The sequence below is a fragment of the Acartia tonsa genome, chromosome 4, assembly GCF_053477335.1.
Source record: "Acartia tonsa isolate MP-2025a chromosome 4, ASM5347733v1, whole genome shotgun sequence".
Taxonomy (NCBI): Eukaryota; Metazoa; Arthropoda; class Copepoda; order Calanoida; family Acartiidae; genus Acartia; species Acartia tonsa.
This window is the reverse complement of record NC_137263.1, coordinates 4,830,747-4,846,110: the sequence shown is the minus strand read 5'-3', so window position 1 is coordinate 4,846,110 and position 15,364 is coordinate 4,830,747. Positions and strand designations below refer to the sequence as shown.

The following is a 15,364-nucleotide window of genomic DNA, read 5'->3' as shown; positions in this document are numbered from 1 at the left end:
TTGAATAAAACAATGTTTTTAGATTTCATATACACGGAAATGCTGAATATCACATTAGGACAAAATTCTCAGAAATAAAATACTGTTTTCACCTTTCCATTGTACTTCAATGCATGGGATTTTAAAAGCGAAGTTTTTCTATAATTAGGGTTTGTCGCCCACTCATACGTTCGGAACGGATTGTTTTTTGTTAACTTAGGCATGTTAGAATTGTCATATTGATTTCTATACCAGTTAGGTACGATTTAGAAAACGTAGCAACTCTATAACCGTTACCAGAAAGTTCGTTTAGAATATGCTTTTTTTAACAACAAATTTGTATGTAATAAATTAAACATTACCCTCTATTTAACAGTTTTTCAACAAATTCATTTACAATTTTGTTTCGACTTTTATACATTTATAATCTGATTATTTAGTTCTGACACAAATTTAAATGTTCGTTTGTCCTACCGTTTCAGAGCTTCGTTTTTATGAATGTTGTCATCCATGTTTTTATGTGTTGAATGAAAGTGATTAACAGCACATTTCCTCTATAAAATCATTTTATAAATCTTACTCCAATTTTTTTGTTATTTTATCCATTTCCCATCCCTTGCCTTGCCTAGGTGTCCGCGAGAAGGAAATGGCCCTTTTCTGCAAATTATGCTCACTTCCGCACAATAAAAAAAAACTTAAATTTTGGAAATCTAACAAAGGGTGTAAAAAATGTTTTAAATAAATTGTATTTCATCAATGGATATAGAATATACATGGATATTATGAAGGGGAAAATAGTCGTCAATTTTGGTTGCTAATAAGGTCAGTTCTTTTTGGATGGAGGAATCGCTATTTCAGCCAGCTACAAGTTACACTTTATTAGAGTACATGATAATCTGTTGTAAGATCCAAGTAATAATAAATCCATTATCATATTCTTTTTTGTATGTAAGTCATAATTTTATAACTCTACGATTAGAAAAAATTTACAAATTCACCTTTTTTCTGTTTATTGCTGAAGAAAAGAATTTAAAGATGTTAAAAATCGTTTGGCTTAAATTTGACGTTTTCAACAAGATCAATTCTTTCATTTTTCAACGGTTTAAGATGATTAAAATCCTAATGATTAATTTTTTATGACTCGACAGCCGTCAATTTTATGGCGGCTGAAATAGGCTTCAGATCATTTTTTAAAAGTGAAGAGAGTGCGAATTTGAACTCAAAATGCATTGTCGAAACGAAAATATTTGAATAGAAAGGTTTGTTCAAATAAAGCGATGCTGGTTTGCAGCTACATATTTCAAGACTTGCACCTGTGGATTGTCTACAAACTCGAACTGCGGATTGCAAAGTTAAAAACAAGGGCGGCTAATAACAGCTGCGGGGGTGTATGCGGTTGCGGCTACAGAACTTTGGTAATTTGTACATCTCAACAGCACGACTTTATCAAATTTATACCCAAATTTTGTCCATGAAAAGAAAAATTTATCACGAATTTAGTTTTTTTTTCTGTGTAAAAAATCAATATTTTACAATGACTAAAATGGTTAATGGTTTAAATTTTATTTTTTGGAGAAAAAAACCTTTTGCTCATGGATTCATTTGTCAAGCTGAAAATAGAAAGATAAATAGTAAAATTAATGTAAAGATGTATGATCACTCAGGGATGTTCAGATAGGTTAATTGAAGATTATTCGGCTATTTGTCCGCCATGGGAGCTAGGATTGAGATATCAACTTCAAGTCTTGACTCACCTCTCACTATGGTATCTGACTATAATATATTAGCTTGGTAAGCATCAATCTCAAGTATGCTAGCGCTGAGGTGAGATCTGGTAGAGGGCACTTCGAAGGTGAGAGAGAGGGTTCTTCTAGATCTTGGCTAAGTGAGACTGTATAATAGATAGGTGCCCCTAAAAAGCGAGTATATTTAGGGATCTCCGATGAATATACACCAAATTACCCCTTCCGTAGATTACAATTAGTAGTTGAAACATTTGGTCACTCAACTTAATGAACCAACAAATTAAAGTTCAATAAAAGTTCCAAAAATTGTTAAGCCAACGAATAAAAAAAATGTTATCATGAAACTTTGGGGACTAGTGTAATAAACAGCCCAATGTTCCTACCCTCCCTAATTATCCCCATGAACGTAAGATTGCAACGCCAATAAAACATACTAACTTGCAAAATTATTCTTTTTTTTAGAAAAGCTATTCATCAATTATTGCAATTTGTTAGTTAGTTATGAATGAAATTTAAGGGGGGGATTTAAAAAAACAATGTCTTCACTTTTGTCAATATAAACCCTACAATTATGGTCAAAACTAACAAAAAATAATCTAATTTATGCTCAAGCAATGACGATGAGAAAACAATATTGAAATTTGAATCTATTCACCTCTCCAATGTACTACAGCTTGAGACCTAGCCCTTATGAAAAATGTTTCTTTCCATGGAGAGTGCATTTTTTATTACAAATTAGAAAAAAAGTAAAACTTTTTAAAAATAAACACCCTTTACTTGATAAAACAAAACAAAAACTTTAAATAATTTACTTTTGGAAAATATTAGCTTTGACATTACTAATAAAACTTAGAATTAAGATTACTTCAAAAATCTTTCTTAAAATGTGCTACAATTGTATGAGTTTATTGAGGAAATGTGGAGCTTTTAACAATGAAATATTGGCAGCTATAAACTTAATGACAGAGAAAGTAACAATTTTCATGGAAATGAATTGTATAGGAAAAAGAAAGTCCCTCAAAAAATCAGCATGTGACGTCATAAAAATGAGGCATTATCCATATCTTTTTCAGGGGTTTTCATTCCCTCTCACCATTCCTCATTTTTATGACGTCAGATTTTTTGAGTGACTTTCATCGTCTTCTGAATGGTATAGGAGGCATTCTTTGTAATTGAGCTAAAAAAGCACTATAAACAAGGATGACAACATCCATAAGGGCAAAGCTCTAAAATCATAAGCAAGGACCAATGAACAATATCTCATGTAGAATGTAAGAGCTTAATAAGCAGAACATTAATTCTAAAGTTAAAACATAAATACAGGATATTGTAAATGGAAATTTTATTATAGAGATGACTCGCTTACATTATTGTACTTTGTTGCCCTAGTAATCATTATTCTAAAAATCCTATTAATAGGATAATTATATCGTATAAAACTTTATTTCTGTTAACGATTGTAGAGTTGCTACGCTTTCCTAGCCCCTAGAGGCTAGGAGCGAAGCCACTATTTTTCTACAAAGTGTAGATAAGAGCTTGTAATGCTAACAGTTTTTGAAATTGTTTAGCGTATGACTAGCACACATCAGAGATATAAATTGTACCACTCAGCCGATGTCATGGTTCATCTAGGAGATCACAGAGTGACTTCCGACTTCCAAGCGATCATCGATATTTTGATGGAGTAAACCATCATCGCCTTCTCACGCTCAGGACATGACATTCGACTCATCGTCATGGCTAAGTTGTCTTTGAGTTTCGAATAGAAACAGAAATGATTCTGTGGAGGATAATGTTAACACAGATTGACCTTTTTGGGACATATCTTGAAAAGACTATAGATAGGTTGCTGACCAGCTGTAGACCTCCACACACAGCTTGATTCAGTTGCTGTGTCGCCTCAGAAATGCTATCTTTATACTTTTTTAAATAGCTGGTAACACACTTTGTTGATGTAACCTCCGGTTGGAGGTCTTCTATTAAAAAAAATGAGACACCTATTGGTCAAATTATCGAGTACATAACACACGTGTTTGTAGAGAAACTCTGCGTCTGCTCCTTGGCAGGTTATGTGTGAGTAATTAAAAAAAGAATAACTTTTTTGAATATTTCTATTTAGGAGGGTTGACTTCCCATTACTTCATAGGGCGAAGCAGCTAAATCGTACCTATTGTTATATCAATCATCATGCTAAGTTTAAAATTGATGGGACAATTCTAATATGTATAAAGCAACGAAAAAAGCTAACCGTTACGGACGGAACTACCCTTTATATAGAAAAGCTTTACTTTAAAAATTTTTAAATAAAACTATTAGCAAAGATACTATCAACCTTTCTTGTTTTTAAAGATTATAGGTGCCTGTATGTAAGGCACTTGGTCTGTCGGTAATCCAAAAGAAGATTGAATTAAGAGCTCTAATTATGTTTTTGGGTATAGTCCCTTTCGTTGCAAAGCCTCTTAAGGGGCGATTCGTCGTATTTTTTAAATGGCTTTTGATAGGTTATTTTAGGTTAGGTTGGGTTATATTGTGTTAGATGATTGCCCCGCAGGGTTAGAGCCCCAGCAGGGGCTAGAAATATGAGAAAAGCTACTGTGAAAATGCGAAGAAATGCGTTGCCACAAAAGGTACCATACCCATGTTCTTAATTTGATAATTATTTTGCCTTAAATAATTTAATTAATGTTATATACAAGTTGAGTATTAAAAGCTATTAGTATAAACTTATTTAATTAGTTTTCTTTATTTAATTCTATCTATAATACAAAGTAGAATGATGTCTGTGTGTCCGTCCGTCTGTCTGTCTTTTCGTCCGTCTGTCCCTCAAGATCTCGGTTATCACTGAAAATCTAGGGAATATATCTACTGGTCCTGTGTTGGTTTTAAGCTATTTTCTTGGGGGATTTGAAACCCCCAACCCCCCAAGAAAAAAAAACAAAATAATCCTCTATTTTTTTGTAGTTTACTTAAAATATAGTTTTTAAATAGCCTCTTGGGGCAAAGCCCCTAGAGGCTATTAGCGAAACCGCTAGTATCTTATAATTGTTCCATCCACTTGTAACTGTACCATCATTAAGAAACTGGCTTTTTTATTATCCACATTTTTAAAGTTAAATTAAGATATACATACATGTTTAATATTCTGTCTTTGTACACATTTATATCAGGGAATAAGGGGACATTGGGCTGTTTATTACACTAGTCCCCAAAGCCTTGTAATAACGTTTTCAAATTCGTTGGTAACCCTTTGTTGAATTTGATTGGTTGTTTTATTTATCAGTGTCCAAACTTTTCAACCGCTTATTGTAATCTACAGAGGTGTAACTTTGAACAATTGGGATTACATCAATTTATCAGCCATTGCCTTATCCCCTTGGATTCCTGAATGTCTATGCTTAGGAACCTTACTGTTTCTTAGAAAAGAAAATTTAAAGCTAGGGCCGATAAAATATGAAAAATCCTTGAAAAAATCTTAAATTACCTATTTTAAAATAAAATCAAGTCAAATTTGAATTAATTTCTAAGGTCAAAGCACCCTTAAAAACACGAATTACAACACTCTTAGTTTCATATTCTAACTTTTTTTGTTTAAAAGTTATAACAATCCAAAGAGTTAAAAATTCTGGAGTTTACATTAATTTAATTTACAGGAGTAAAGATACAAGTAAAGATGCTTAATTTTAAAATGATTATTTTTTTGGTAAAAGTTTAATGCCTCCACAAACATAATGACGAAAATTGCCTGTCAATTGATTCCATAAAGTCAAATATCAAAATATGAATTTCTAACCCATCTATCATAAAGGTATAATTCGTTGACTAGCTTTTATATTTGATTAAATTTACTGGTAATTTTACTGTTCCTTTAGCCCTGATGTATTCTACCCAGTAATAATCTGTATCAGAAATGAACTAATTCGATTCGGTCAGATTTATCCCATTGTTTCATTTTGTTATTTAATCTCAAGGTAATTTGTTAGATGAGTTGCCCTAATTCTTTTCAACTTGTACAATAACATCTTTGGTTTATAATCAAATGATTCAAATATATACATATATGTTATGTACATGTTATGTATAATAATAAAACCCTTTATATGTATTATTTAGACGGATTATGTCGATGTAGTAATACAAAAAAAAACATTTTTTAGGGTTATAAAATCCTATTAATCTGACTTTGGTAACAATCATTCCTAGGACATCAATTTACAATACTTTAAGCGAAGCATTTCTATAATCAAGTCCCAAAAAACGAGTCCTGTATTAACGTAATTTGCAACAAGTTTATATACAATTTTGTTTCTACTTTTAAAATGATATTCTTCTCAATAAGTGTTTATGTTACCGTCTGATTTCAGAGCTTTGCTTTTTTGAATGTTGTCAATGGTCATCCTTGATTAAATAAAAAAAGATTAACTTAATCGTGTGTTTTTTAGAATGAAAATGTCAACATAAATATACAAGAAGGGGAATGAGTTGGTAAAAATTGAATAGTTCAACTAATTTCACAGTTTAAAACTTCCACAATTTTTGCATCATATTAAAACTTGAAGCATAAAGTTTTAGGGCTTAGTATCATGACTTGTATGAGACTTAAAACTAACGAAAGCAAAGTTTATAAGCATAAGCATTTAAACAAGTGTAAAAAAATGTTTCAAAAATGTATTATACCTACACATATGCTGGCAGCCATAGTTTATTTTGACATTACTTTTGCTTGCAGCAATATAATGTAAATTTAATACAAGTGGTGATCAGATGACAAATTCAAATATGGTGAAACATTGTAAATACCAAGCTCAGTCAAGAATTAGGGATGTAATAATCTATATTTGTAACTAGCGACTACATCAATAAAGGCTTGTAAGTTGTAGAGTCACTTTGAAGTGAGGAGTGGATGGGTGGGAGGAAGTCGACCTCCACTTTTAATTTTAGTTTTATAAAACAAAAGTTTTAAGATTATATTTGATGTGGGGTCAATTTGTCTAGGGGCAATTTGACATGGGAGGGTGGTGGAACTCCCCCAAAACAATTCTAACCTTTCCCTGGACCTATTAGAAGATATGTCGTAAAGGAGAACCATATCGGTTCTGCGGTTAAAGATATTATTCGTTGCACACAGGCAGACAATGACAAACATTTCTAAAAAAATTAACATTCAAAGCTTATAAACTTAAAACTTTTAAGATGTTGGAAATCCAACAACTGCAGTCTCTTTTTAAAAGAATTGAAAAAAAATGAAAGTCTGTAATTAATTGATGTTTCAAACTGCACTTCTCGACTACTGAATTTAATTATACTATGCACTATACATTTAAATAGATGCATTTAAGTAGTTTTAAACAAATGCAATGAGGATAATAGGTGGAATGTAAATCTTTCTAATTGTTTACAATTACAAAACCATAGGTTACAGAACAAACTAAACTTTTGTCAAAATGATGATTTTCTAAATGGCGAAAAAGATGAAGAAAGATTCTCCTGGTTTTTATCTAGCAACATGATTCTCTAAATCCTGAATTTTATCAGTTGAAGATTGATGAAATTCATGCTAATATATTCAAATAACATAGGATACAAATTCCAATGCTTATCAAGTCTTCTTAAGTAATGGATGGGTAAGGGGGGGGGGGTGGATTTAGGAGCTTGGTTGGAGAAACCGACACAGCCCCGCCCCCCTAATCAATAGCCCGGGGTGCACCCCGTGCTTAACTGACAGATGAGAGTATTATAACACAAGGATAATTATGTCAATATGTATCGCAGCTTTACCAGCCTGCTGTAGTTCAATAATATTAATGCATTCTTTTTAAAAGTAAAGACATACTGACAAGTATAAAGCTTTACTGAAAAAGCATTTATCATCTTAAATGTTAAAAGTCAATAATTGACTTGCAACCTGCATTGACTAATTATAATGGTAATTTTTTTAATAATAGATATGACAACCTGTTTTGTATAATCAGAATGAAAAATACTTAACTAATGGGATTGGCAACCTGTATTGTATAATCAGAATGGTAAATATATAATTAATGTGTCTGGCAACCTGTTTTGGCTAAAAGTTACATATGTACATCATAAATGGGTCTGGCAACCTGTATTGTATAATCAGAATGGTAAATACTTAATTAATGGATCTGGCAACTTGTATTTGCTAAACATTACATACATCATAAATGGGTCTGGCAACCTGTATTGTATAATCGGAATTGTAAATACTTAAATGTAGGGTCTGGCAACCTGTATTGTAAAATCAGAATGATAATTACTTAATTAGTGGGTATGGCAATGTATAATCGAAATGGTAAATATTTAATTAATGGGTCTAGCAACCTGCATTGGCTAATCAGAAAGGTACATACATCATTAATTGGTCTGGCAACCTGTATTTTATAATCATAATAGTAAATATTTTATTAATGGGTCTTGCAACCTGTATTGGCTAAAAGTTACATACATCATAAATGGGTCTGGCAACCTGTATTGTATAATCAGAATGGTAAATACTTAATTAATGGGTCTGGCAACCTGTATTGAATAATCGGAATTGTAAATACTTAATTAATGGGTCTGGAAACCTGTATTGTAAAATCAGAATGGTAAATACTTAATTTATGGGCCTAGCAACCTATACATACATCTTTGATGGATCTGGCAACCTGTATTGAATAATCAGAATGATAAATACTTAATAAATGGGTCTGGCAATGTATAATCGTAATGCTAAATATTTAGTTAATGGGTCTGGCAACCTGTACTGGCTTAAATGTATATGCATCATAAATGGGTCTGGCAACCTGTATTGGCTAAAAGTTACATACATCATAAATGGGTCTGGCAACCTGTATTGTATAATAGGAATGGTAAATACTTAATTAATGGGTCTGGCAACCGTCTTGACATTCCAGGCACACTACTTAATAGATTGTACCGAAATAGACCAATCACAAACTTACTTGTGATAAATAATTGAGGTCTATAATTATAAACCTTAACTAGTGGCTACTCCTTTGAGGCCTCTAGGGACTCTTGAGGGGGGGGGGGGGGTTAGGTTGGTCATTTTATGCTAGGGGCGATTTCTCTTGGGAGTATGGTGGTACACTCCTAAAATAGTTATAAACCTTCCCAGGACCTATGAGAAGCTACATTGTAAAGGAGAACCATATCGGCTCGCATTTAAAGATCCTTCGGAACAACAGACACTTTTAAATTAGGATATATTTAATTTTTAACTAATATTTTTCAAATTAAAATTGACTGTTCGCAGAGCTTAGCTGTGGCTGATGGTCATCTCATGGCGGCTTCACTTGCTGCTGCATAAGAAATGAGGCGGCTTTTCACGGCTGCTAATATATGAACATTGATACAAAAGAAAAATGGTTTGAAGAACCGCCTTAATCCCTAGTACAAGATCTCATTGTATTATAGACAGCTTCCAAGGCAAGTAAAATATATGTAATTATTCCAATTTTGTTGGCTCTGAGGAGTCAAAAAGCCCAGGCAAACAAAACTGTTATTAATTTTATATTTCATTATTCGTGGAAAATTGTCTATATTACGAGACGTGACTTTTCAGTATGGCTCAGAACCAGTTCTATTGTATCGGTTTTTGAGCCATACTGAAATAATATATATTCATTATTCAATATATAACAAAACGTATGTTTGGCTCTAAAAGTTATAAATATCCGCTGGATTAGAACCGGTTCATAACCGTAATAAAAAATCTTGTAACGTATCTTATTATAGACGAATTTTTACAAATAATAGAATGAAAACTATTATTAATCCAGTTTTGTCAGCCCTGATTAAGCTTTTAATTATTCATTTTACAAGCTGGGATTTATAAAATATGATGCGATAAATAGCTAATCTCGCTCTTACATAAAACTTTATTCTAAGAATATTTATAAAAGATTTATTATTCAGTAGCATTTATCGGAACAAATAATGATCAGTTTTGAAGAATTTGTCAACTTAGTCTAGGTGATGTCTAATTTGATGCTTACTGCTCCTGTCCAGTATTATGATGATACACGGACACAGGGAGTGGTGATGGTAGAAAAATTGAGTATAGTCCCATTCGTGACAACGCCTCTTAAGGGGCGTTTCGTCGTATTTTCACAGTAGATTTTCTACGAATTCCATCAAAAGCTACTGTGAAAATACGACTAAACGCCCCTTAAGAAGCTTTGTCACGAAAGGGACTATACACGAAAAATTAAAAGTGTTAGTGTTAGTTATGTTTTCATTTATTATATTCATGCATGTTTGAAGTTGGAAGTTACCTTACTCTATAATTGATTGGGTCTGTATGTCCAAATACTTTGCTTTGCATAAATAGATATTTTAATCTCCGATTTTAGAGGTTGAAACAATTATTTTATCCTCATTGACCTATCCCTGTTTCCCTGGGGATGATGGCATAAGAATGTATAGCTGCCTGAATACCCAATGCCTATAATTTGTCACGTGTAGAATAATTTCTACCATAATGAGAAGACAATTATAAATAAGTAGAATTTTGTTACGATTAGAATTTAAAAATTTTATCAAGAGCTTAGCTATGGTAACCATTTTATGTTCCAGTATAGACCATGCGGGGCTAACCATTATCCAATATAATCTAACCTAACCAGACTGAAAGTCAAACAAACCAATGAAAACTAAACCCCCATATTAAAAATTCATAATTAAAATTTTTAATTCTTTTCCTTTAGAATGACGTTAAGAATTTAATCAAGATTTGAAAGCATCATAATGCACTAGTTTTCAATTAACTTATTGGAAGCTTCCAATATGTTGTAGTACACCTTGGGCAAGTGGAACTCATGGAGGGAGGGGACATTGGACTGTTTGTTACACTAGTCCCCAAAATTTTATAAGTATTTTCTTATTTGTTGGCTTGGCAACTTTGGGGACTTTTATTGAATTTTAATTGGTTTGTTCAATTAGTTGAATGATTTAACGTTTCAACCGCTAGTTGTAATCTACAGAAGAGGTAATTTTGTGTATCATCATTGGGGATGTATACTAATTTATCGGCCATTGTCTTATCCCTTTAGAAACCCGAGTCGAAATACTTTCTAATTTATAAATAAATCACTTTTTGATAGATAAAAGAAGATAATTGATGAAGATTGGTTTTTGAAAGCGAAGCTTTTATACTTTAATTTGTTGCGTCATCACAAATGACGATTTCTGTACCAATAAAGTACAATTTGGAAAGTAATGACCTTTACAGTACGGCTTCGAGACCGATTAATATCCGCAGGATTAGAACAGGTTCTCAACAATACTGAAAAATTATGTATAGCATTGTACTTGAGACAATTTTCCACGAATATTCAAAAAAATCATAAAATAAAAAACAGTTTTGATAGCCCATTGATTTGTAGCTATTTAAACATGATAATTCTATCGCTTTAAATGGTGATTACTGTGTTGATATGTGATACCTTATAAATTCCAAAACATCAGTTTTCAATATAAGAAGTATTAATACTGTAGAGTTGTTCATATCTATTTTTGAAGCTCTTTATAGTTCCTATAAAAAATGACGTCATACAAATGACCATTGACAGTACAATACACAGACTAAATAACCAATAATATGCCAGTATACATTTTAATTGACCAATTGTACGCCAGTATGGCGTCATTTTTTAAAGGCACTATAAAAAGCATTCTAAGCTTGTATGGATTATGTTATCCTTGTATAATGAGAATGTGGCCCAAAGTGTAAGCTCAATCTTTACAAACAATTTAATAATAAAGTCTTCAACATATAAATATATAAAGCTTCTTAATCTACAAAGTAATTTAAAGTAAAAGTTTAAGAAAGGATCAAGGTAAATGCTAATAATCAACGACGCATTTATAAAACAAGGATGACAACATCCATAAGTAGCGAAGCACAAAAAATCGTCGATGGGAATACGTACAGGTAGATTTAAAAGGTTTTTATTAAAATCAAGAATAGATTTATTGGATAAAATAAACATGAAACCTTGTTTTATTTTGCATGATGACGATGGTCAAAGTAAATTATATTAAAAATGCTCATAACAATGGGAAAAATTATTTTGATAATGATATCAAATTGATATTGATATTTTGAAAATTGCATCAAAATAAACAATGATATGGGGAAATATGTAAAACATATAAAAAAAGCCAAAAACCTGATAAAAGGCCGTCATGGTTGTTTTATTAAAACGACAAAAAATTTAATTTTTAACTCCTTAACTTAAAAAATTTGGAAAATCGGACCATATACACTGAAGATATGGAAAAAAGTGTTAAATATATAAAAATAGCCTAAAACCTGCCAAAAAGGCAGTCTGGCCGTCATGGTTATTTTGTTTAAAAGACGGGAAATTTAATTTTGATATCTATAACTGAAAAATTTTGAAAATCAGACTAAAAACACTGAAGATATGGAGAAAAATGTTAAATATATAAAAAAAACAGCCTAAAACCTGCAAAAAAGGCAGTCTGGTCGTCATGATTGTTTTCTTTAAAAGACGGGAAATTTAATTTTGATATCTATAACTGAAAATATTTGAAAATCGGACCATAAACACTGAAGATATGGAGAAAAATGTGAAAAATATAAAAATAGCCTAAAACCTGCTAAAAAGGCAGTCTGGCCTTCATGGTTGTTCCTTGAAACGACGGGAAATTTAATTTTGATAGCTGTAACTGAAAAAATTTTGAAAATCGGACCATAAACACTGAAGATATGGAGAAAAATGTGAAAAATATAAAAGTAGCCTAAAACCTGCTAAAAATCGGTCCGAACGCCAATGATGTGTTATAGTCAATTGTGCTCCTTAATGATGGGAATGTTGTCAAAAAATTTCAGCATTCTATCTTTTATAGGAGCTGAGTAAATCCCATTTCCCCCATAGCGTTACGGACGGACGGACTGACTGACGGACGGACAAAGTGAATTATAGAGTAGCTTCGCTACTAAAAAAATAACAAATTCAACCCAATATTAATAAAATGACATTGATAATTTTAATAAATTAAGCAGCTTTTAGTGCCTAATAAAAATGACGTCATACAATACAAATAACCAATGATAGTCCATTATGCATTTTAACTGACCAATGGTAAAAATATATACTGGATGAAGTCATTTTTTATTAGACACAATAAGCTTCTTCTGACAAAATCAAAAAAAATATCCCAACAGACATTTTCGACCCAATTAAAAAATTTTTATAATCCGTAAAGATAAACTAACTACAGCATCTATCAGAATTATCCAAAGAATAAAATTAAGATTCAGCCCAAACTATCACGAGGAAATTTATCTATTACAAAATCAGCTGGAAATCTATGCCTGACCATTTTTCTCATTTAAAAATTTGTTAAAATATCCAAACAAATTTAGATTTGAGGCTTAGTCGCTGCTTACGCGCGGCTGCTGAGTCCTTATGTTCTAAAAGTTTTCTTTTCTAACAATTCTAACAAATTCAATCTCCATTTAAGAAAAAATTGGAAAGTTAAAAATACTTCTTACATTTAAACATCAAATTTAAATCCTTATAGATTGGTCCTAGGGAATAGTCTCTTTTCATTTTGAAGAAAAGTTTAATGGATTGAAATATACGTGGATATTATGTCAGGGGAAAAATTGTCTTCAATTTACGTTGCTAACATGGTCATCACTTATTGGTCCGTTCTTTGATTAAGTAGGAGATGGGGGTTTTAAAGTGGGTGGATAGGAGGGGGGGTCGTTATTTTAGCTAGCTACAAGTTCCACTTTATTAGGGTATATGATCTGGTGTAAGATCCAAATAACAATAAATCCATTGAAAGCCTATTTGTTAGAAGAGGGGATCTAAAAACCCAGGACGGGTGGGAAGTCACTCAAGGCTAGGGACGAATCCAATATATAGAATATTTAAATTTGTATTTGAATGACGTACCTACCGCACATTTTTATCCATGAATGAATGTGGATAACTTGTTAGGATTTGTGCTACAGGCTTTAAAGATTTTACTGCAGTGCGGGGTTTAGGGGAACTTTTGATTTCCTATACGGGTAATCTACACATATATTATACTTCTTTTATAGTTAAGACCTATTGTGATTTATCCTAAGTAAAATTATTATAGTTACTACATTTTGTTTAACTTACTTCTTACTTAAGCCAGTTTAGTTTATTGTTTAAAAGTGTTATGATATAAACCCTTTTTTCTAGTACTATATCTAGAACTAGCGGCTTTGATCAACCTAATTTTTCGTATTTTAAATTCTAAAGAAAATGAACAAAAAAAAAAATTTTTTTTTGGGGGGGGGGAAGGAATATGCCTATGTTGCATTTGACGTTTATGTTTGCGTTCAACTCTCTTTCTAAAATCAAGAAACGTAAAAAAAATTTCGATTTTTTGTGATTTCTCTTGGGAGGATGGTGGTACCCTCCCCCAAAATAGTTTAAAACCTTCCCGGGACCTACGAGAATCTACCCTGTTAAGGAGAACCCGATCGGTTCAGCGGTTAGCGAGATCATTCGGTACAGACACACAAACACACAAACATCCTGTTACTTTAGTAAAAGGATTACTGATTTGTATATGTTTCATTAGTGTATACAAATAAATGTGTTGTAATGTTACAGATAGATTGTAATGGAATATGGATTAAAATAAATTATAGAGATGCCTCACTAAAAAAATTGTAAATTGACGTTCTGGGATTCATTATTACAAAAATCAGATAAATAGGGTAATTTCATTATACAAAATTTGTTGTCAAAAAGTTAAAAATTAGCATGTTTTAAATGGACGTACGGATTTTCTGCAAACGATTACAGAGTTGCTACGCTTTATAAACCTAACTATTATAGGAATCATCATGCAAAGTTTGAAACCGTATGGCAAATTAACCACACAAGAGAACATTAGTCATTCTAATGCTCCACTGTTATAAAGGTTTAAGAATTCTAAATGGTTTGGCTTAAGTTTAGGATTATGCACGATTCTACGTTGAGACCACCCGAGATCAAACAATTATTTCATGTATTTTACAGGCAAAATAAACTTTATTCAATGCAATAAAATTAGAATAAAAGCAATCGACATAAATATGTCAGTGGTGCGACACCAAATTTTTCTATAAAACTAGCAGGATGTCTGTTTTAACTGAAAGATATCGCTAACCGCTAAACCGATATAGTTCTCATTTACAATAAAATTTTTATTGATATTTGGAAGGTTTTAAACTATTTTGGAGGAGAGTATCACCACCCTCCCAATAGAAATCAACCCTTACAAAAATTGACACTCTTAAAATAGATTTTACTTTTAAAAAGTACTAAAATTGAAGTGGAGTAAGTGGACTTCCCCCCCCCCCCCCCTTCTTCAAGAGCCACTGGAGGCCTATAGAAACATAGGCCGTTAGTACCATTAATAGAAACAAAAAATAAACGATAAAAAAGCTACCATCATTCATATGTAAATGAGTTAAATATTTATCCTTACTACTGTTAGAAGTGATTTTAATATCATTTGTGACGGACATACACACATAATAAAGGAGCTGCGCTACTAAAAAAGCGTAAGTAATGAAAATAGTTGGAACGATAAACCCTTTCTGATCCAGATCTATGAAACCTGTT

At 31.9% G+C, this 15,364-nt stretch overlaps 1 non-coding gene across 1 annotated transcript; it reads right to left on the bottom strand.

The window, feature by feature from the left end:
- Nucleotides 1–3,326: 3,326 nt before the first annotated feature.
- Nucleotides 3,327–3,521, bottom strand: LOC145318438 (small nucleolar RNA U3). The gene has a single exon (XR_013879332.1). It is a non-coding gene; the product is annotated as a small nucleolar RNA U3 (small nucleolar RNA).
- Between the last annotated feature and the right edge of the window lie 11,843 nt (nt 3,522–15,364).